Source organism: Phocoena sinus, chromosome 10 (assembly GCF_008692025.1).
Source record: "Phocoena sinus isolate mPhoSin1 chromosome 10, mPhoSin1.pri, whole genome shotgun sequence".
In the NCBI taxonomy this organism is placed as follows: Eukaryota; Metazoa; Chordata; class Mammalia; order Artiodactyla; family Phocoenidae; genus Phocoena; species Phocoena sinus.
Genome location: NC_045772.1, coordinates 101493377 through 101515315, shown reverse-complemented (window position 1 = coordinate 101515315; position 21939 = coordinate 101493377). Strand labels below are relative to the sequence as shown.

Sequence of the window (21939 nt, the reverse complement as noted above, 5' to 3'; positions counted from 1 at the left end):
CTGTAATCTATAACATTATGGACCTTGCATTACCCATACATAAATATCTCCCCGCTCTCTTGAAAAAGATAGGAGAAGAAAAAGTGAAATAAAAGAGATATCCACAATCAACTGCAAAGTCTGAACCCCAATATCACATTGTATATGAGACATCCCCAACATGAAACAGCGCCTACAAGATTAGCTAATGTTCAAATTCAAACAAGATGCACGAAACTCTCACCAACCCACCACACACAGCTATTAGCTATGCCTAAATTAAACTCCCTACCGACCACCACAAAAACAAATGTCCACTCCCCCGTCGCGTGGGCAGCATGTGGGTGGTGCGTGGAACACCGCTCAGCCTCGTGCTGAACGTGAAGCTTCAACTGGTCCCCGTAACACCCACACCTGGCTCAGTGCCTGCACCAGATCCTGGCAGGGAGCCTCGCCTGGCCACTGCTTCTGCCCTGTCCTGGGTTCTGTGCTAGACAGTCCACGTACATTTCTCCATTTCCCTTTCAGTGGCAAGTACCGCAGAGCAGAACCCATGCCCTTCACACACAGCCTCCTTCACCAAGAACAGGAGCTTCCCAGACCTTCCCGACAGGCGGCCCACTTAAGAAGTCCCGTTACATAAAGCAGGAGTTTGTTCAAACTGAGTCATCTTATAGAATTCAGCAACGGCCCAATACTGGTGTGTTTGATTCCAGAATAAATGTGAATCAAACTGGGAAGAAACACCAGAGGCAAATAATTTTATGACGACAAAATATCTGGTGCTAGAGATGTAATCGCTGTGCCCTGTTTGTGCCCGGGCTGCTGTTTAAGCTACCGAGAAAAATCTCAAAAGCCCAACAACAGACTATCCAGATTGGAAGAGATGTAATCGCTGTGCCCTGTGGAAGACTGTTTTGTCTAATGAATGAAAGATATATTTGAAGGAAGGGAAGGGAGATGGGGAGGGAAAAAGAAATGTGGTTTATCCCCCAAAGCAGCTGGCTCCACGTGAGGCCTGCTGCCGCCGAGATAGACGTGTGCGCGGCTCTATTTATTATATGCTCTTGGAGTACATTCAAAGCAAGGACGTTAAGCATGTGTAAAATCCAGAAGTGAAAACAGCCCCTCTTGACATTGCTCTGCAAGTTTCTGCCCTAAATTAGACAGTGAATCAGGAGGTTATATCTGCGGGCGGGCGGCGGAGAAAAAGGAGGGCCCAGACACGTGAGCCTGCTGGGAAAGACGGCCCGGAAGGCGAGCCTGTGTGGTGGTGCTTTTTCAAGTTAGGAAAGGCAGATCCAGGCTAGTCCTGTCTGACTGCAGTGCAGACAGTTACAATTCCAAACCGATAAAGAAAGACCCTAAAATAGGCCTCACGCATCAGGCTGCCCTGAATCCCTGGGAAAGAGCCACTGTGTCAAGTGGATGTCAACCCAAGCATTCCTTACTGACCCACCTTCCTGACTTTGATCTCTGAGCCTGCAGATAAACACATACGACAGTCCCTAGAGATTAGTTCTAAATATACCAACCGCTGTTTATACCAGGATGGACTCCCTGCCTGGTAGCGCTCCATGGGTGCAGGCAGACTCCCCAGCGCAGGCTGGGCACACCCACTCCCTGGAGGACCCCGGGCCAGAGCACAAACCGGACTCTCGCACCCAGGGTCCTCCTGCCCTGAATCTGAGGTCTGGACCAGGCCATCGTGCTGACGCCACTGCCACGACGACGCGCATTCCTAACCCCAACTTTCCTCCCGCTGGGGTAGGTCTGAGCAGATCCACAGGGCTGGTGCTGCCAGCGAATGAGCTGCTGTTTAAGCTACCAAGAAAAATCTCAGAAGCCCAACAACAGACTATCCAGATTGGAAGAGAAACCACATAATCACAGCAGGGCTTTTCCAGAGCAAGGACTCAAAAAACAGTCGCTCGGGTCAAATTCCAGCTCCACCATTTATGAGCTATGTGACCTCAGGCAAACTCCTTAAGCTCTCTGAGCCTCAGTCCTCTTTTCTGTGAAATGGGGGTAAGAGGAGCTCCTACCTCAATGAGATAGTGGATGAGACACACTCAGCAGCGCCCACTGGGAGCAAAGTGGCAGGGATGGGGAGGCATGGACACACAGGAGGAAGGGGGGAACCCCTTGCAATCCTCAAGGTCCCTGGTTGTAGAAACAAGTCCAATGGAGGTCTGCGCTGGGGAGAGTGGGGGAGAGAAGACACTAGCTGCCACGACCCTAAACTGTTTACAACCAAAGGAATGCACAGCCGAGAACTAATTTATGTTAAGTAAACAGCCCCGCATCCCTGGATGTCTCCACCACCTGCCATTTAAATGCACGGCTGGATCTGGGTCCCCACTCGGGTGTTGGCACGTTGAAAGACACGTCCAAAGCCAACCAGCTCGAGAAAACCAAATATGGCCAAGCTCAGACCACTGTAGGTGGACCAGGAGCTCCTCGGGTGCCAGGAGATGGTGAGGGGTGACTCAGACACACCAGCTGACAACTCCAGGGTATGAATGACCACGGGCTGTGCTCACTTCCCAACAGAATCTTCCCTCCTATAAAACCCGAAGTATTTTATCAGAGCGGTGGGGTCTCAGGCATCTGCCTGCTAGGGAAAGGAGCCTCTGAAGCCGGCATGGACGCCATTCTGAGTCCCTGCACCGGCCTACAGACTCCGGCCCCCCTGAGAGCAAAGCAACAGTAATCAACCAGGTGGAAATCTCCAGACCCCAGAGGAGACGCAGAAAGTTCACGGAACAAAGGAAGGGACCAGGGATCAGGGCCGACCCCTCACCTTCTCGTGACGACCCATCACTGAGCGTCACAGGGATCAAGTGAGAACAAAATGAGATACTAGGTGTGAAATGTTTTGAAAAATATTTAGAAAGACAGTGTAATAAAACTATAAAGTATCATCTAGCAACTCCTTCAGGAAAGTCAGACAGAAGTTAGAAGCTCTTGGATTTAATTCACCTTTTAAAATATGTCTATGACTTACCAACCTAGCTGAATAAAAAGTGAAAGACAAAATTTATAAAATGGGTAAGTATTTTTCCTTTTTTTCCTACATTATACCAAACATTTTTCAACGGATTTTTTTTTCACTGAATTGGTTGACAGAACTGATTGAATCACCCAGCTGTATAAAAAGAGCCTGAGCATCTGTCCAACTTTCCCAGGCATGGCCAAAACAGTAGGTGTACTGGGCACCTTTACCCAATCCTGAGTCTGGGGCAGACATCACTAATCAATCCCTGCAGTCGTCACCCTGAGCTTAGGCTGCAGCTCAGAATCCTTTCCACATGCAGCACTTCAGGCCCCGTGACCAGTCTCAGACCTACACAGGACCTGAAACCATTTGTCATCTTAGGTACATCCTTCTCCTGATTTAAACTGAAGCCACAGGCTCAATGATTTTAGTCTTACTAATTCCTCCTGAAATGGCTCGCTGACGCCTGGAATTCCTGGAAAAAAGACAAAGTCTTTCATGTCGCAATTAGACAAAAGGCTGACCGTGCAAATACTCCAGAGAGGATGCAAAATGACTTACATTCGTACAAAACTGTAAATAGTTGATTCCAGCCTCCCTCTGAGCAGGGTCCAGGTGGCCCTGCTGGAGGAGGTCTTAAGTGCATCTCCCCACCCTCTCGAGGCTCTTGGCCTCCGGGGACAGCAGCGGCCACTCGAGTCACCCCAGGGCTGCCAGGAAGAGTGTGGACCAGGCCGCACAGCTCTGTGGGGTTGGGGCCCCTTCCTGGGGATGGAGGAGGAGAGCCCTGGATCCCTGAGGGTGCCGTGGACAGTCCCACAGCCCGGCAGGGGCTCAGGAGGGAAGATGACCGCAGCAAGCAGAGACAAACCCCAGTGACACAGAGAGGGTCACTCAGTTCCACAAAGTCATCGTTCACAGCAGTTTACCCTCGTCCCCAGAGCCACTCCGCACCCAGCCTGGTTTGTGTTTCACATGGTCCTTGATGGGTCGGCTCTATAAAGGCTGAGCAAGACTTCCAGCGTCTGGAGGACCCAGGCGCTTCTCACGCAGGTGAGCTGCCACATCGCACCACGCGGCCACCACCGAGGCTGGGCGCAGTGCAGCCAGAGGCCCCGCCGTGAGCGCGGAGGGCGGTGTCCATCTGTTTCACTCACCACTGCGTCCGCACTGTGTCTCTGGGATCCAGTGAACACTTAATGCCCGGCTGTCAAAATTGGTTCTGCCTGCTTATGCCTGCTGCCAAGAGGCTACTACGGCGCCAGCTCACGGGACGCACTCACTAAACACGGACGGACGGACGGACAGATGGTTGACAGTCTGTCCTGCCTCTAGTCTGCCAAGCGAAGACAGAACAGTGAGCCACCCTGACACACCTGGTCTATCCCTAATGGAGCGCCAGTCCCGGGAAAGCCTCAACCCATGTCTCCCCGAGTCCGGGGCTGCGCACACCAAGGGATGGTGCATGCCCCCCACCTGCAGAATTCTCCACGGGCACTGGGGCAGCAGTGCAGACAGGGCGGCGACGGGAAGCAGACTGCAGCCCCAACTGCTAACCAAACACGGTGGCCCCTGCTGCGCTGAGCAGATGACGTGTAGGTGGCTGGATGCAAGCCCCAGCAGAAAGAGGCTGAGATTCACAAGAGGTCTGGCAGAGACCGCACCGCCCACTTCAAGGATCCCACAGGGACCTTCCAAGAACCCACAGAGGTGCCCTAAGAAAGTGTCGGCACTGGGATGGTTGCCATAGCAGAGAACATGACAGCAGCCAATGGCAGGCAGACCAGCACCAAGGAGAAAGCCGTGAGCCCTGTTTCCTCCAAGTCCTTCTCCTCCGCCCCAATCCTAGAAGCCCAGCACGGCGGGGAGGGAGGAGACTGGACAAAGGGAAAAAAACAGGTCACGACCCTCTTACCCTGCACAAATCTGAAAGTCATGGGTAAGGCCTGAAGTAGCCATGGGCTTTGGAATGTCTTTTGAAGCCTAAGTATTGAAATGAGACTGTTCAAATAACATGGGCTTCGATGACGGGGAAGAATAGGAAAGGGGGGTGAGCAGAGCAGGTCTGCCTGCAGCAGTGCTGGAAAGTAAAAGGCTTCCTGTTTATATGAGTCGGTCTGTCCTACATGCATGGCCCCTGCCTGTGACTGAGATTCTGGGTGTGAGAATTGTTTCTCATGGCAAATTAAAGCACCAGTATGCTCTGGGCCTTCCAAGTCAAAGAGTAAATACTAACAACTGTTTCTAGACCAGTGAAACCACCAAGATTACCCACTGGAGGCAAATGTAAAAACGCACTGTGGCATCACCTCCACAATTCAGGTGCTTAGGACATCACAGGAGAAAAAGTTCACAAAGGGCATGGGCTCACACTCAAAATTCATATGCCACAGAAGGAAGTGATCCACCATCAGTGAAAGTCAGCAGATACAAGAAACAGGAGAGCCACTCCCCAAGGACTGAAATCAATAAAGCAATCTGAAATAGACTATAAATATTACATGTATGTTTCAAATGATTAACAACCTAAAATATGGAATAGAAATCATAATGGGACAAAATACAGTCTTAGAAAAACAAAAGGTTTGAAGAAAAACAAAATAGAACTTTGAGAAATAAAATTGTCATTAAAAATGAAAATAGGGCTTCCCTGGTGGCGCAGTGGTTGAGAGTCCGCCTGCCAATGCAGGGGACACGGGTTCGTGCCCCGGTCCAGGAAGATCCCACATGCCGCGGAGCGGCTGGGCCCGTGAGCCATGGCCGCTGAGCCTGCGCGTCTGTAGCCTGTGCTCCGCAACGGGAGAGGCCACAGCAGTGAGAGGCCCACGTACCGCAAAAAAAATAAAAATAAAATTTTAAAAAAATAAAAATGAAAATATATTTAAAGGTAAAACAGCATATTAGATACAAATGGAAAAACTGGTGAACTGGAAGATAGAGCTGAAGAAATCATTTAGAGTGTAGCAAAGAAAGATAGTGAAATATAGGATATGAAAGAGCATCTAAGAGAAAAGGTAAAATGAGAAAGATCAATACCAGAGTTCCAGAAGAATAAAATAGAAAGGCTGGCAGAGAAGAAATAGTTGAAAATAACTGAGAATGTTCCAGAACTGGTAATGATACAAATCCTTAGATTGAAGTATCTCACCAAGTCACAAGCAAGATTTTTTAAAATTAATGTATTAACACAATATCGTGAAACTACGTAAGACTAAAGACAAAGTGAGTATCTTTCAAAAATCAGAATTGTGGCTTGGACTTACAGCAGACTTCTCGTCAGCAACAATAGAGTCCAGAAGACAATGCACGATCTTCAAACAGCTGAAAGAAGACAAGAGCTCACAGAATTGTGTACCTGACGAAACCATCATTCATGAGTGAGGGAGAGGGGAGAGAGAGAGAGACAGAGAGGAAGGAAGGAAGGAGGGAGGGAGGGAGGGAAGGGAGGGAGGGAAGGAAGGAGGGAGGGAAGGAAGGGGAGGGAGGGAGGGAGGGAAGGAAGGAGGGAGGGAAGGGAGGGGAGGGAGGGAGGGAGGGAAGGAAGGAGGGAGGGAAGGGAGGGGAGGGAGGGAGGGGAGGGAGGGGAGGGAGGGAAGGGAGGGAGCGAGGGAGGGAAGGGAGGGAAGGGAGGGAAGGGAGGGAAGGGAGGGAGGGGAGGGAGGGAGGGAGGGAGGGAAAGGAGGGGAGGGAGGGAGGGGTGGGAGGGAGGGGAGGGAGGGAGGGAAGGGAGGGGAGGGAGGGAGGGAGGGAAGGAAGGAGGGAGGGAAGGGAGGGGAGGGAGGGAGGGGAGGGAGGGGAGGGAGGGAAGGGAGGGAGCGAGGGAGGGAAGGGAGGGAAGGGAGGGAAGGGAGGGAAGGCAGGGAGGGGAGGGAGGGAGGGAGGGAGGGAAGGGAGGGGAGGGAGGGAGGGGTGGGAGGGAGGGGAGGGAGGGAGGGAAGGGAGGGGAGGGAGGGAGGGGAGGGAGGGAGGGAAGGGAGGGGAGGGAGGGAGGGGAGGGAGGGAAAGAAGGAGGGAGGGAAGGGAGGGGAGGGAGGGAGGGAAGGGAGGGGAGGGAAGGATGGAGGGAAGGGAGGGAGGGAAGGGAGGGAGGGGAGGGAGGGAGAGAGGGAAGGAAGGAGGGAGGGAAGGGAGGGGAGGGAGGGAAGGGAGGGGAGGGAGGGAGGGAGGGAAGGAAGGAGGGAGGGAAGGGAGGGAGGGAAGGAAGGAGGGAGGGAAGGGAGGGGAGGGAGGGAGGGGAGGGAGGGGAGGGAGGGAAGGGAGGGAGCGAGGGAGGGAAGGGAGGGAAGGGAGGGAAGGGAGGGAGGGGAGGGAGGGAGGGAAGGGAGGGAGGGAGGGAGGGGAGGGAGGGAGGGGAGGGAGGGGAGGGAGGGAGGGGAGGGAGGGAAAGAAGGAGGGAGGGAAGGGAGGGGAGGGAGGGAGGGAAGGGAGGGGAGGGAAGGATGGAGGGAAGGGAGGGAGGGAAGGGAGGGAGGGGAGGGAGGGGAGGGAGGGAGGGAGGGAAGGAAGGAGGGAGGGAAGGGAGGGGAGGGAGGGAGGGGAGGGAGGGGAGGGAGGGAAGGGAGGGAGCGAGGGAGGGAAGGGAGGGAAGGGAGGGAAGGGAGGGAAGGGAGGGAAGGGAGGGAGGGGAGGGAGGGAGGGAAGGGAGGGGAGGGAGGGAGGGGAGGGAGGGAGGGAAGGGAGGGGAGGGAGGGAGGGAAGGGAGGGGAGGGAGGGAGGGGAGGGAGGGAAGGGAGGGAAGGGAGGGAGGGAGGGAGGGAAAGGAGGGAAGGGAGGGAGGGAGGGAAGGGAGGGAGGGAGGGAAGGGAGGGAGGGAAGGAAGGGAGGGAGGAAGAGAGAAAGAAAAACAGCTTCAAACAAAGACTGAGGAAGTTTACCACTATAGACCACTGCCCAAAACACTACAAAACATGTGCTTCAGTGTTAAGGAAAGAAACCAGAAGGAAGGAAAAGAATGCAAGATGCAATAAGGCTTCTTCACAAAGACTTCCTTGGAAGCAGGTGTCTCTTAGTCACACCTACTGTGTGGTGTGTAAAGCACCCCAATTCAAGCCCCCCTCAATCACTTGATACACAAGAGGCTAAGGAGACACAGGGACACCTCCACGCAGTTAAAGCCCAAAGCCTCTTTTCTATGCTACTATTTTCAAAACCATGGAGCAGGGCTATTCTGTACTCTTCCTGCCCCTCCCCCAAGACATTCTTTCTTAGAAAAAACTTAGCTCAGAAATAAATACTCCTTATGCATTTGAGCCTACACTACCATTTCCCCACACTGCTGACAGTATGCATGGACCACACTCACAACGTTTTCTCCTGCTGTCTTTCACTTAATCCCTTTGCAATATTTAAGTCATAGTCATTTATAAGTGGGGTTAAAAGAGTAAACAGATTCTCAGTTGGAGGGCTGGGGGGAGTGGATACAGATCCCCAGACACAGGGAAGGGGAGTGATGCAACAAAACGCCAAAGCAAGAGGCGGAGGTACCTCTACCCGCGGGTCTCCTGGCGCCCAGACACACCTGCAGCTGTGACACCCCATACCTACCTGCACATACCACATGCAGATCCTTGCCAAGGAACTCGTAAGCTGGGCCCCCAAGTGCTCAAGGAACCTTTCCCTAACAGCCTCTAGTTTAGAGTTTCTGTTCATTTACTTCTGGGCCTGTAAACGTGAGTAGATGACCTTTATTGCCATTTCAGACCATGACCTAACTGTAACCACTCGGGAGGCACTGGCCTGTGCCCACCCATGGCCAAGCGGGCATGAACGAGACCTCATCCTGTGATGTCTCGGGGGGTCCCCCCTCCAGGACACCAGGCCCATTCTGTCACTTCACCCACCTCAAGAGCATTTTTGTTTTGGAGGTTTTCTCCTCTCCTCCTCCATTCTACCAAAGCCAAGCCAAACTCCAAAGGTCCAGGCCTGGGACGCGTTGTCTGGAGACTGACACGGCTGGCACTGAGGAGGCCTGTGCATCAGGCTCAGAGCTCCTTCTGCAGCTGACACTCTGCCTCAGTTTCCCTGGAGGGGGTAAGGGGAACCAGAGCATTCTGTGCCCGGACCCAGCAACAGCTTGGGTTGGGGTCAGCGCTGCCCTCGAGGTTCATCAGAGTAAGGCCAAACTCTGCAGGTAGGTATCCAGATGGGGCCCCACAGGCGGACAGGGCACCAGGCCCCAGAAGGCCGCCATGGCACACTGCTTCCGGGCAGGCAGATGGCGGCTGGGCCACTTCCCGAGCCAAGAAAGGCAGCGAAAATGGCTTCCAGGTAAAGGTCTCACTCCTCCCCAGGTATCCCACCCTTTGGTCAGGTGCATCTCACGTGGAGGCGGTGGAGGGTGGGTGCAGGAGCTGGAGAACAGGGGCGGGACTTGGGGCCTGGGGCTGTCGGTACATTTCCCCTGCCGGGAGGACGCCGGGGAGGTGCAGGGGCCCAGCCTCCCCAGCTCCCCAGCCGCCGCCCCCCCCACCCCGTCTCTGGGAGAGGCCCTCCAGTCCACCCACTCTGCCCTCACAACCAGAGTCTCTGCTGGTGTCTCCTGGCATCAACTCCTCCTGGACCGAGAGTAAACTCGATGCCACCAGCAGGGGACATTCCCAAGGCACCCAAAGAGTGTTACTGTCCTTTCCTTAAACATTCAGGATATCTGTCTTGATTACAGGGAAATCCAGGCATTGCCAAGCTCAAATGGGGTCCAGTCTGAGATATTCCAGGGGTTGGTAACAGAAACGTGATATTCTGATATAATTATAAGGATACAAAGTCACAGAGCTGAACACTTCACGAAGGCTAGCCAGTTCTCCAGAGGGCTCACATCCTAGGCCGGAAAGCTCGGCTGGTGCGGACTGGGGTGGGGAGGTAGGGTGGGAACACCAGAGGCAGGTCTCTCTTCCCCCAGACCCCTAATACCTCCTCTTTCAGCCTCACGCCCACCCCCCAACACCACTCTACAGCTTCTCACGCTCTGCCAACCTGCTCAGGTCTGTTCCTCAGAACAGAATTCCGTCTCCTCAGCTGGGGCTAATCCTTCCCCTCCTGTCCTTACCCCACTGCCTACTGCCTTCGTCCACATCTGCTTCATCAACAGCCCCCCGCCCATCCATTCCCACTCTCTCCTGTGCCAATAAATCCATCTCCTCTTTTCTCACTCACAGCCGAAACTCCTGGAAGAGTGGCCCTCACGTGGCCCCACTGCCCGCCAGGCACTCTCGGCATCACACAGTCTGACTGCACGGCAGTCGCCCCGAGCCGACTCTCAAGGTCCCCTGAGAACCAGGTCAAATCCAGTGGGGCTGCTCTCAGTTCCCACCTCCCTTCCCCACCGTCCCACCTGACGCTGACAGCAGTGGCCTCCCCTTGCCCTCCATGACCTCGCAGGCGCAAGGCTGTCCTCCATCTCCCGGGCCCCTCTGGCTCTGCCTCCTCTGTTTTACCTGCTCCTCCGTCCTCAGCCCTACATCATCTCCTCCCTCTATTCTCTCTCCCTAATAATTTCATCCATTTCCACAGCTTCAAATATCACCTTTAAATGAACTCTAATCCTGCATGTATGCTGGGTATCTCTCCGTTAGCCCTCCAAATCCACCCTCTATCCTTCCCACCTGGATAGCCCCTCCCACCTGGATAGCCCCTCCCACCTAGGTAACCCTCCCCACCTAGACAGCCTTTCCCATGTAGATCGCCCCACCCACACAGATATCCCCACCTACCTAGATAACCCCTCCCACCTAGATAGCCCCACCCACTTAGATGGTTCTGCCCACCTAGATAGCCGTTCCCATCTAGATAACCCTTCCTAAGTAGGCAGAGGGCTTTCTTGCCCTCCAGCTTTTGTAGAGAAAACCCCTTCTTCCCTCTCGCCTGGACGATGGCAACAGCCTGGGAACTGTCCGCCCTGTGGTCTCAGACCCACCACTTCACTCTACCCTGCCACCTGACGAGGCTTCTGGAAGAGCAGTTCTGGTCCACCTTCCCCTGGCTCGAACACTGCAGATGGCCTTGAGCAGCCCACCGAATGGGATGCAAACTCCAGCCTGCTGCGAGGGCTATCCACACATTCCCTTCCCTGGTGTTCCGGCCTTCTCTCCACTCCTCCCCACACATTGCCTGTACGCTAAGCAAACTCCACTCCCCATTCCTTTAAAATCCAGTGCACGAGGCTGTCACCACCATGCTTCCTGTTGGGATCGTGAGCCCTCCTCTCTACCCTGTTTCTGCCCCCCCTTCAAGGCTCAGCTCTGTCAGCCCCGTCATATGTGCTTTCTCCATTTACTGCATCTGAGTGTACCCCCTCCTTCTTTAAGCCCGTGAGCCCTTCGTCTTTATCTCCCTGTGACGTCAAGCATGTTCTGCCCCTGATTTCAGCTGTGGGCATCTGTGCATCTTTCTTCCTACTGGACTACACACTCCCCAGAGGATGGGATAGCTGAGGGGCCGTCACCCTGAAGGTCTCCTTGGATCCAGCGATCCTGTGAGCAGACTGCCTTACACAGTGCAGGTGCCCCAAACATGGTGAGAATGACTAACTGCCCCAATTCTGGGAGGGGAAAAGCAACTTAGGACTGTTTCCACCAAAATTGGCATGAGATTCCCCATTTTCAGGGCATTTCACAGTCAGTTTATCCTGAGAAAAGGCTCCCCATCTCCCGATCTTTCAGACAGCTGGGCACAGGTCAGAAACTTTGCCTTTTACATGACTGAAAAAGAGAGGCACAGGATCTTCTCCACTGCAGACCACATGTGACATCTCAGTCACTGTAATGCCCTCGGATGTGCAGCTCGGAACCCCAGGACGTCTTGGGCAGCTAGACACGGTGACAGAGGCTTTGACCTTGGAGACACACTGAGCAACATTTCAGCTCTGGACAGCGGCCAGGACACACCTGTGAGCCGGACCAGGGAGGGGATGGGAAGGCAGAGCCCACAAGAGGGGGATTTACTAAAAGTTGGATTAAACTCAGTGTATCGGCCCGCGAAGGGCCTGACCTGCATTCTGTCTTAGCACGCTCACCTCTGCTAATCTAAGAAAGAACACACACGCGCCCCAGCAGAACCCGCCAACCAGGGAGCTGGGCATGCAGCAAGGGCATCTCGGCAGCCACGAGGCGGGAGGTCTGGGCCCGGGCCAGGACACGGAGCCAGACGATACGGTCAGGCTACAGCAGGAGCCCAGACCGGGGACAGGGGTTCTAGGTATTCTGGCCCAGAAAGCCGTCTAACCGTAGTAGGGCTTCTGTAGGAATAGATGGCAGAACATAGAGGAGCCCACCTAGGTAAACAGAAGAGAAAGTCTACCATACAATACTCTGTCAACAACTTCCCTAACCAGGCAAGTTGTTCAAATTTTCTAAGCCCAGGTTTCCTTACCTGAAAAAATGGAAATAATAAAACTCGTCCCATTACTTCAATGGGTTTAAAACAAACAAACAAACTGCCAATACAGCTGATGTGAAGAGGATTTAAAAGGTATTTTAAAACAATCAGAAAGTAAAACGATGTTATTACTTTCAGACAAAACAATATTTGGAAGAAATAGTCATCCCCAGTTTGAAAGGGTTTCCTGAGTCACTAATTGGCCCTCCATCTCCCCAAGGGGCCACCAAGTGTTACCGTCGCCTTCCCCTCCTCCCGATTTCCTGACTCCCTCCCCGGGTGTCCCCTGTTCCTCACACACCTTTCCCTCCCTCGCCTAGACTGCAGCTGTGTGAGGAGTAGGCAACAGCCCTGGGCCCGGCTTTCCCCCCCAGGCAGCCCCCGGGGCTGGAGACAGAGGCCCCTCACCAGCAACCTCCTGGCCATGCTGCCCCTCCACCAGCGCAGAAGCAGGGCCATGGGGGGGGTCTCACCCGGCCACACAGCATCCATCCTCTCCCAGGGTCCTCGCGGTTCCCAGGCGTGGGCACTCCTGGACTACGGACGGGCAGACGGGGACAGATAGACCAAATAGCTCTGTCTTGCCAAATACCCGTTTCCTGCCTTTACAAAGCCCAGGTGGCAGGAAGGTGAGCGCTGAACTGGATGTGGACACCTTCATTATTTTGGGAAGGGGGGAAGCATCAGTTACTCCTCCAGTAGCGCTGGATTGTTAAACACCTAATTAAAGTAAAAATTCTGACACCGGCCCTGGGAGCCCAGGGGACAGACCAGACCCTCACTACTGCCACAGTGGAATTTCTTGATCCGATATCCTCGTCTACACAGGATTCTACTGGGGGAGCCACACAAGGAAATGGGCTCTTCTAACCAAAAAGCCGTAATTCAGACCCAGCAATTCCACTCCTAGGTCTATACCCTACAGAACTGAAAAGAGGAACTCAGATACTTGTACTAACTAACTAACCCCATGTGCTTCCTTTTAACTGCATCATTTATCACGTGGATCATGTATCAGGTGAACTGCAGCATCATTCACAGTAGCAAAAGGTGGAAACAGCCCAAGCGTCCATCAACTGACAAATGGATAAGCACGACATGGTCAGTTCACACAGTGGAATATTCAGCCATGAAAAGGAATGAAGTTCTGACACCCACAATACAATGTGGATGAGCCTTGAAAACACCATGCAAGTGAAATAAGCCAGACACAAAAGGACAAATATTGTGTGATTCAACTTATATGAAATATCTAGAATAGGCAAATTCATAGAAACAGAAAGCAGACTAGATGTTACCAGAGGCTGAGGAGAGGGTGGGATGGGGAGTTGTTACTTAGAGGTTACAGAGTTTCTGTTTGGAGTGAAGAAATAGCCTGGCAACGGTGTAGAACACTGCGAATGTAATTCATGCCACTGAATTGTGTACTTAAAAATGGTTAAAATTGAAAATTTTGTTTTATGTATTTCATAATAAAAGAAATTTTAAAGGTCATAATTCACATCTTCAACTACCAGTAGATGTGACTAATAGACTTAGCTTTGCTCAGATAGTTAAAAGAAATAAATCTTAAAATCACTTTTCATGTAACTGAAAGAAAGTGCTTGACCTCGCCTCCAAACGACACCCAGGCCCCTAACTAACCTCATGTGCTTCCTTTTAACTGCAACATTTATCACGTGGATCACTTATCAGGTGAACTGTCACAGAAGACCTAGATCTGAATGCAGGGAATGTGCGGCCCTCAGTGAGACGACACAGGTGAGCCCCAGTGACCAAATTAACATCAGTTCAGTTACTGTCAGTGACGCACGAGAAACCACAGTCACACAGGCTTACAGGGGTCGGAGCGGGTACGGGGAGTGACTGCCAGTGGGTGCGGGGTTTCTCTTTGGGATGATGAAAATATGCACGAACTGGACAGTGGTGATGGTTGCACAGCCCTGTAAAAATACTCAACTTCACTGGACTGTACACTTTAAAGGTACGTGAAGTGTATCATTTACGGTAAGTGAACTATATCTCCACCAAGATGTCCTTTAAAAATCAATAAATGCACAACGCATGCAGTCAGGGTGCTCAGCCTGCAAGGATGGGTCCCGAGCTCACGAGGACCTCGTTGGAGAATGGAGGGCCTTATTTCCAGGAGGGAATTACTGGGAAGACGTTCCAAGAACGTGGTGAAGCGAGGCCCCGCCACGAAGCGGTCATCTCAAAGCCAAGGCTGGACAGATGGAGGTCCCCACTGGGATCTGAGGACCAAGCAGGGTCCAGGCAGGAACCTCGGGAACAAACGCACAGCTAGAGGAGGAAGTGGGAGGGGAGGCGTGTGGAGTGACCACAGAGAAGAAGGAGCGTTCGGCTACTTGTCCACCACAGTGACCAGCGGAAGCCGGAGCTTTCACAGAGCAAATCCAAGCCAGGCTCCGCCAGGCTGGCTCAAGGTCATCTTTCCTCAGCCCCACGTGGAGAGAGAAGCGAGACAGCACATGCTTGGAAAGTCCAACAGACCTGAACTTCATTCCCGTCTCCAACAGCGTCTGGATGACCTTGGCCACGTTACCCAAGACCACTGGTCCTTGGTTTCCTCATCTGAAACATGTCATTAATACCCACCCATAGGATGGGCGTAGGACGCAGCGCTGGGCACGCTGACGTCCGGTACATGGCGGCTACCGCTTCTGCCCAGTCTACAAATACAAAACGATGGATGCTGCACGGCAATACAGATTATTTTAAATAAAAATAAAAACGTGGACGGCCCCGTAGGTCACAGGCCCAGAGGCCGGGGTGGGGTGGGTGTCAACGGGAGCAAGGTGCAAACTGAAACGCACGTTTCCCAGCACGCTTTTTGTTTTGTTTTGTTTTGTTTTTGCGGTACGCGGGCCTCTCACTGCCGTGACCCTTCCCGTTGCGGAGCACAGGCTCCGGACGCGCAGGCTCAGCGGCCATGGCTCACCGGCCCAGCCGCTCCGCGGCACGTGGGATCTTCCCGGGCCGGGGCACGAACCCGCGTCCCCCGCATCGGCAGGCGGACTCTCAACCACTGCGCCACCAGGGAAGCCCTCCCAGCATGCTTTTTGACGATGAGACTGTTTTTGCTTCAGGAAACTAAAGGCTAGTCTGTCATTTAAGATGTGACATTAAAGCCCTTTCCTATTTTGCCTGGTGTCTTAAGATGCCGGATGGAACTGCTCCCTCCCTTTACCTACAAACTACCAGCACTTTTGCTGTATACCTTTAAAAAGTAGTTTATTTTCCCAAGCCAAGGCTTACATTTGAAGCAAAGTTCTATTTGCCAGGCAGCCTGTCCTCGCGTACCGAGGAGTGACGTTTAGGTTTGGCGAATTCATGTTGGAAAGTGAGGACAGACTGAGTGGCCCGCCAGGCTGCGTCCTGCTCTCAGTGGCCCTATCTTCGCACGTGTGGACCAGCAGAGGACTTCTGGCCAGTTCAGAAGGCAGAACCCCGGGCCTCAGGCTGCAGGCGGGGATCACGTGCCAAGGCCGTGAGGAAGCCCTGCCTCCCGGGGTCCTGACCCTCAGGTTGGTCCCACAGTCCCGGGATCCCGCTGACTCAAGAAGAGCTAAGAACAGCTGCCACCATGCAGTGATTTACACTCACCCTCCCATGCGGAGCCTCGCGTCTGCCCTGCAAAGCCAAAGCCAACCGGCTAAGGATTACTGTCTCCGTTCTACAGATGAAAAATAGGAGACCTGATTCCTTCAAAACTCTCAGAGAGAGTCAAAGACTGTGAACCACGTCATTTTCTAGTGTGGCCTTGTTTATTTTTCTTTCTTTCTTTCTTTACTTTTGCTAACTAACACCTTTGAAAGGTTTTAGCCCGACATGGCTTATTTTGGAAGGAGAAAAATATATAAATGACTGAACATGACACAATGGTTACAAAGTAAATAGAGCTTAATTGAGTAATCAAGTCAACATTTCTCAACATTTCTGCCCACAGGCAATACGGGGAAGAACACTCGTTTACTGTCTGGATTTTGGCTTGCTTCTCTAAAAGACAGGAGACAAGATTATTTTATTTTCCCTTCAGCTAGTTTCCAGCGGGCAGCACCACGTGTAGCCGAGCGTATTAAAAGAAACCCCTGTTGGCAAATGGGCAGCTTGAATATTTCATGAAATTATGGCAATACTGTGTTCTGCGATGGTGGCTTCCTCCAGGGGTCTCAGAGGCTACACCTCAGAGAGTGAGTCGGGCTCAGGCCCTGTCTTAAAGCTAGAGACCAGGTCAGCCTCACAGGCCTTCCGGTCTCTGGGAGCATCAGGTCAGATGCCAAAGGCTTGGGGATGGTGGGAACGTCGGAAAGAGGCCCCAGATGATCCCTTTCCCATGCTGAATTTAGACCTCTCCTTACCTAAATATCTCCCGGGAAGAGAAGGGGTCCTAGGGGACCAGCCCCACACAAGGGAGCAGGGGAGCCTTTGTTCCCACACCTTGGTAGACTCAGGGGCAGCCTGGCCTCTGGCCGCGGCAGCCTGACCGCCCCGGGCTTTCTACCTGTTCTACCTGCAGTTCACCTGCACGTCCACCGGCCCTGTCGTTTCTACGCACAGCAAAGTCGGCCCGTCCACAAACAGCCCCCAACCCCTCGCCAAGGCAGCCCGACAGCCCAGCCTGGCCTCTCCCTCAGGGGCCGAAATGAGCCCTGACTGGGGCAGAAAGGAAGTGAGCAAATAAAAAGGCCTGGAGGCACGTCCGTTCGCAGACAGAGCAGTGATCTGAGTTTTGCAGGGGTTTCCTGTGGACACGTATGAACCTTTCCCCTGTTGTCTAAGATGACGCTTCAACCTTCCCAGTGAGAGGCAGCCCCCAGCTCTGTTTCCAAACCTAATACCTCAGACAGGACTTCGGCCGGAACAAAGGTGGCATCAGCAGAGGAGGCTGGCGGGGAGGGTAAGAGGGTGACCAGGCAAAGGCTACCCAGAAACACCATGCACGGTCAGGAGGTGGCAGGAGGGTGGAGAACCAAGGCCGGGCTCCAGTCCTGCCCCTCCTGGGTGACCCTGCAGGAGCCTGTCTTCTCAACTGGAAACGGAGTTTGTTCCTCAGGTTCCTTTGCCCATAAAACCTCCTGATCCTAGAGAGTGAATTCCCGAAGAGACGCATTTATTCTAGGTCTGCCTGACAACCCTTCAGAGAACATGAGTGTGGAACCGCCCCCTCCTTGCCCCGTCTCTCTCTCTCTCTCTCTCTCTCTCTCTCTCTCTCTCTCTCTCTCTCTCTCTCTCACACACACACACACACACACACACAGCACAGCACCTGAGCACCACAGTGAAGCGGCCGTGCGGTGGCAGCCTGGCTGGGGCCTGGGGGAAGGGACCATGGGATTTCGAGCTCTGGCCAGTTAGCCCCCTCTGCCTCACCTCTGCCCAATGCCAAATCCCCAGCATCTCCGGGGAAGTGAGGGCCTATTTTCAACCTCTGTTTCCCTCCTGACCTGCGGGCCCAAACTGCCCTCCCTTGTCCCGTGGATCCCCACTTAGATTAACTCAGTTCCACAAGTAGCGGCTGTGTGCCCCACGCTCCCCCAGATACCCCAGGGAGCTGGGTCTCCTCCTGCGGCCCCTGAGGCCCGCTCACAGCTGTGCCTCCCGGGTCCCCTGCCCGCGGCAAGGAGGCAGCGAGGCCCCCGGGGCCCCAGGTCAAGGCCTGGCCTTAAGCAATGGGCACCCCATCTGGGACGCAAGCCACACACACAGGAGTCACGTCAGCCCCCATTCTGCGTCCCCCCCAGGGATGCGGGGTAGTCCCTGCGTCCCGGCTCTGAAACAGTGCTGAAGGGCCTCGGTTTTCCCAGGGGCATCCTGTCATTTTTACTTGTTTTGTACAGTACCTAGCCTTGAGGTTCATGTAAACAGGTGTTTACTAAATTATGTCAATAACGACAGCCGTGGCTGGCAGCGTTGTTTCATTACCAGAGCGTTTAGCACTTATGTCATCAAATATTCACCACGTGATGTTTTGCACAATCCCCGTGCCTTTGTTTTTTTTTTAAAATCAGTCTTCTGCTCTCCTCTGCACAGCCCACCATCAACTTAGGCAACCGCGGGGACAGAACCTAGGAGGAGGCTAAGTCAGTGCGATTATCTCGCTAAGTAGTGCGGTTGTTAAGTCTCCAGGTATTTCCCGAACAAGCCATCAACTTTCTTTAGTCCACCCTGGAAAATAAAGTCATCTACCGATTTCGAAGGCAGAGCGCAGATTCCAGAGTCCCCACGGGGACCAGCGGGATGCTACTGGCCGACTGGTCACCACCACGTGGCAGACCCCAGCAGGAGGTTCCCAGGGACAGGACGAGGGTGCTCCAGCCACGCCCGCACATTCTCAGCTCCTCCGCGGCCAGGGCTCTCGGACCCAGGAACTCGCTACAACAACCGAGAAAGCTGAGCGGAGAAAGGGATAGAAAAGAAAACCCCGGGAGCTGGAACACAGCACTGAAAGTTAGAACAAATCTCAGTTACTTCCTAACCCAGGTCTCGGGAGCTCTGCTGCCATTACCCAGCATGGGACCAGCCAGATTCGTAAACAGCTGTGACGTGTACCCAGTTGTTGTTGTGTTTTTCCCCTAATAAAGTTAGGAAAATGTCTCCTTGCCTTTGAGCTGACAAGCTCTGCAACCCTACCGGCCAGGCTTTCCAGCTCCCACACTCTGGGCCTGGGACCCCCGGGCCCCTCTGGTTACCAAGCCCTGGTGAGAAAATGAATACGGGGAGGAGGTTAATATAGGGCCGTAACGGGTTCAGGCAAGCAGGATGCCGCCTGTGCTAGAGATCGAGGCGAGGCTGCGGCAGGAGGGCGAAATCCAAAGTGGGGTCGTTACCGGAGAGAGGGTGAGAGGTCGGCGAGGGCAGGTCGTGCTGGGGGCCCCTGGTGTGCGTGCGGCGGGCACTCTGGTCTTCGGAGGCCTCCGCCCTGGGGCAGGCACGCAGACCGAGGCACAGCCGCAAGAAGTGCCCTGCGGAGCCTCGGCCCCCTTGCCCAGCCCCGCAGGTGCCCCTCCTGACTCCCAAGCCCTGGGGCGCCACCTCCTGGAAGAGGCAGAAAGCACACCCCCTCTGGTCTGGGGGCGGCATTCATCCGTCAAGCGTCAAGGCCCGTGCTAGGAGGTGCGGATGCAAAGACCAGCAGGGCCTCAGACCCCCACCCAGGACGTCCCCGCGTCTCCTTTTGCATCTGTCTTACACCCAGAAGAACCCACCTCGGGCAGTTTTAAATCACAGAGAAAACAGAAGGAAGAGTCCCAAGTCATCCCCGAGACTCAGGGGCCAACGGCTCACCATCTACTGTACCTGTAGCATCTACCTGTAGAGAACCATTCACCCAAGGCGAGGCACCGACGTGCAACGGTGTCAGGGCTGCATCACCAGTATTCCTGTCTGCTACGCACCAGGTCCCCAAAGGGCTCTCGGCTCTTGTGCAAATCTATTTAAAATAGCTTTTCCTTATTCAGTGTGTGTGTGAGCACATTTAAGTACTGCTAGCATGTGCTCCATGGAAATAAGGAACAATTGATCCTTGTAATATATTCTATTGTAAGTACTCTGATACCCTGGAAAGTATGTGAATAGTATTAGGAACAGTATCTGGAACCCCAAGAGCCCTTTCGCTCTGGGTTCCTCCATGCAGAATCCAAGAAGCAGCAGCTGATGTCGTGCCTTCTTCAACCTGTGCAAGCTGAGGTAACGTAACAGCGCTCTCTGACCACTGATCATGACTCTTATTACTTTCCTATGATGATGATAGCCGATCTGCTGCATCGCTAAGCAGTGCTCTGAAAAGAAAAGCACAACGTGTCTTCCACTCCCAGAACGCGCTTCCCCCTCTGCCTTGCCTCCAGCAGATAAGGGACGTTCTGATGTTGTATTTGTTAAATGGTTGACTATTAAGAAACTCATTTGCTAGCTGGAGGCTGCAATGGAAAATCAGCCCTGAAAAGTGGGAGGCTGGTGTGGGACCAGAGCAGATGGGGCGCTGGAGGTGAGGGGAGGCTCACGAGCCCCTTGCTGCCTGAACCCAGGGTCGGGGGCCAGCCCTCAGGGAACCTGCGGGCTGTCCCAACGTGCTGACCCCCGTGTCCACACCCCGACCCCCAACACACACACACACACACACACACACACACACCACTGCAAAACTGGGGGAAAAGGCCTTGCATTGAGCTACTCGAGTCTGTTGGGAAGAGGAAGATGTAACCCCCGCCCCGGGCAACTTCTCCAGCCTTGCACTCCGCCGTCACCACCCGGCGCAATGCTCCCTCTTCCCTCTCTGCTCCTGAAACCCTACCCCTGGGTACGTTTCATTGCCCCGTTAGTTATGAAGCCACAGCAACCCCTTTCCGGCAGACGTCCCTGCTTCTCCAGGTCTGCCCACCCCCCTCCGTCACCCTCCTCCCCTCCTGCCCCAGGAAGACCCCAGCCATGCCAACGACAGGACGTGGGGAGGTGGAGGGGAGGCAGGGATCCTGGGGCTCTTACACCTGAGAACCGCATCCGGGAAAGGAGGCAAAACTGCTCTGTGAATTATATAATCACTGCGGCTTCAAGGGAGAGAAATGGGATCCAGGTTGCCATAGTGTTTGTGGCGTGTGGCTGGGAAGGCGGCGCCCGGCCACGCTCCCTGCTGCCGGCCCCTCCATCTTCCCCACAGACCTCGCGGGGCCGCGGCTCCTACTTTGAGTGTCTGCTCCCTGCACACGGGTGGGGAGGGCGCGCTGGGACACCAAGGGGCAAAAGGAAGGAAGGAAAGGGCCAGAAAGGGTTTGTCCTGCATGGAGAAGAGGCCTGTGACCTGTTCAGGGTTTGTTGAGGATTATCACCACGTGAACAATAATCACGACCACAGGCCACCGCCACCGTCAGGGACGGCAAGGACGTGGCCACTGGGCTCTCCACCTCAAGGCCGCCCGGACTGAGCCGGGAGCCTGGAGGGGAGAAAGTCACCCCTGCTCTTCACAGACATCACCGTTTCTTTTGTGTCCCTCCTGGCCTCCCTCCGAATCCACCCACGACTCCATCAGGAAGGGGACAGGGGAACAGGTAGGGGTGGGGCACGGCGTAGAGAAACCCAGGGACAGAGCTTCCCTTGTGACCCCAAAGCCCTGGCTCACCCTAGAACCCACGACCCTTGACACAATCCTTCCACTAAAAGAGGCCCAAATTCCCCCACTGCTGCCCAAGCTGGAGATGAGTTTCAGGTTGGACGGAGACCAGGGAAGCTGCTTGGCAGCCTCTGGCTCTAAAGGGTGGGGGCTCTGCCCGCTAGCGGTGGGGCTGGGGGCCTAAGGAGGGAGGAGGCTGGAAAGGAGAGGGAGGGATGGAGACAACCCCTCCACCAGGCTGTCCTCAGAGAAGCCCTTGATATGCCCAGGAAGTAGCCGGACCAACAGCGACAGGTATGGAGAAGGAAGAGATTGGAAGGAAGAGTGTAAACAGGGAGGCTTGGGAAACGGGGAGACAAGAGAGCCTGCACCCAGAGGCAGAGGAAGCCACGGGGAAGGCAGAGACGGAGCTGGAGGCGGCCGCACTCCAGCAAGACCGTCCCTCTCTGCTCCATCATAATCTTA

General features: G+C 54.1%; 1 protein-coding gene across 1 annotated transcript in view; it reads right to left on the bottom strand.

The window, feature by feature from the left end:
• CACNA1C (calcium voltage-gated channel subunit alpha1 C) overlaps positions 1 to 21939 on the bottom strand; it is a 465996-nt gene that overhangs the window by 442579 nt on the left and 1478 nt on the right.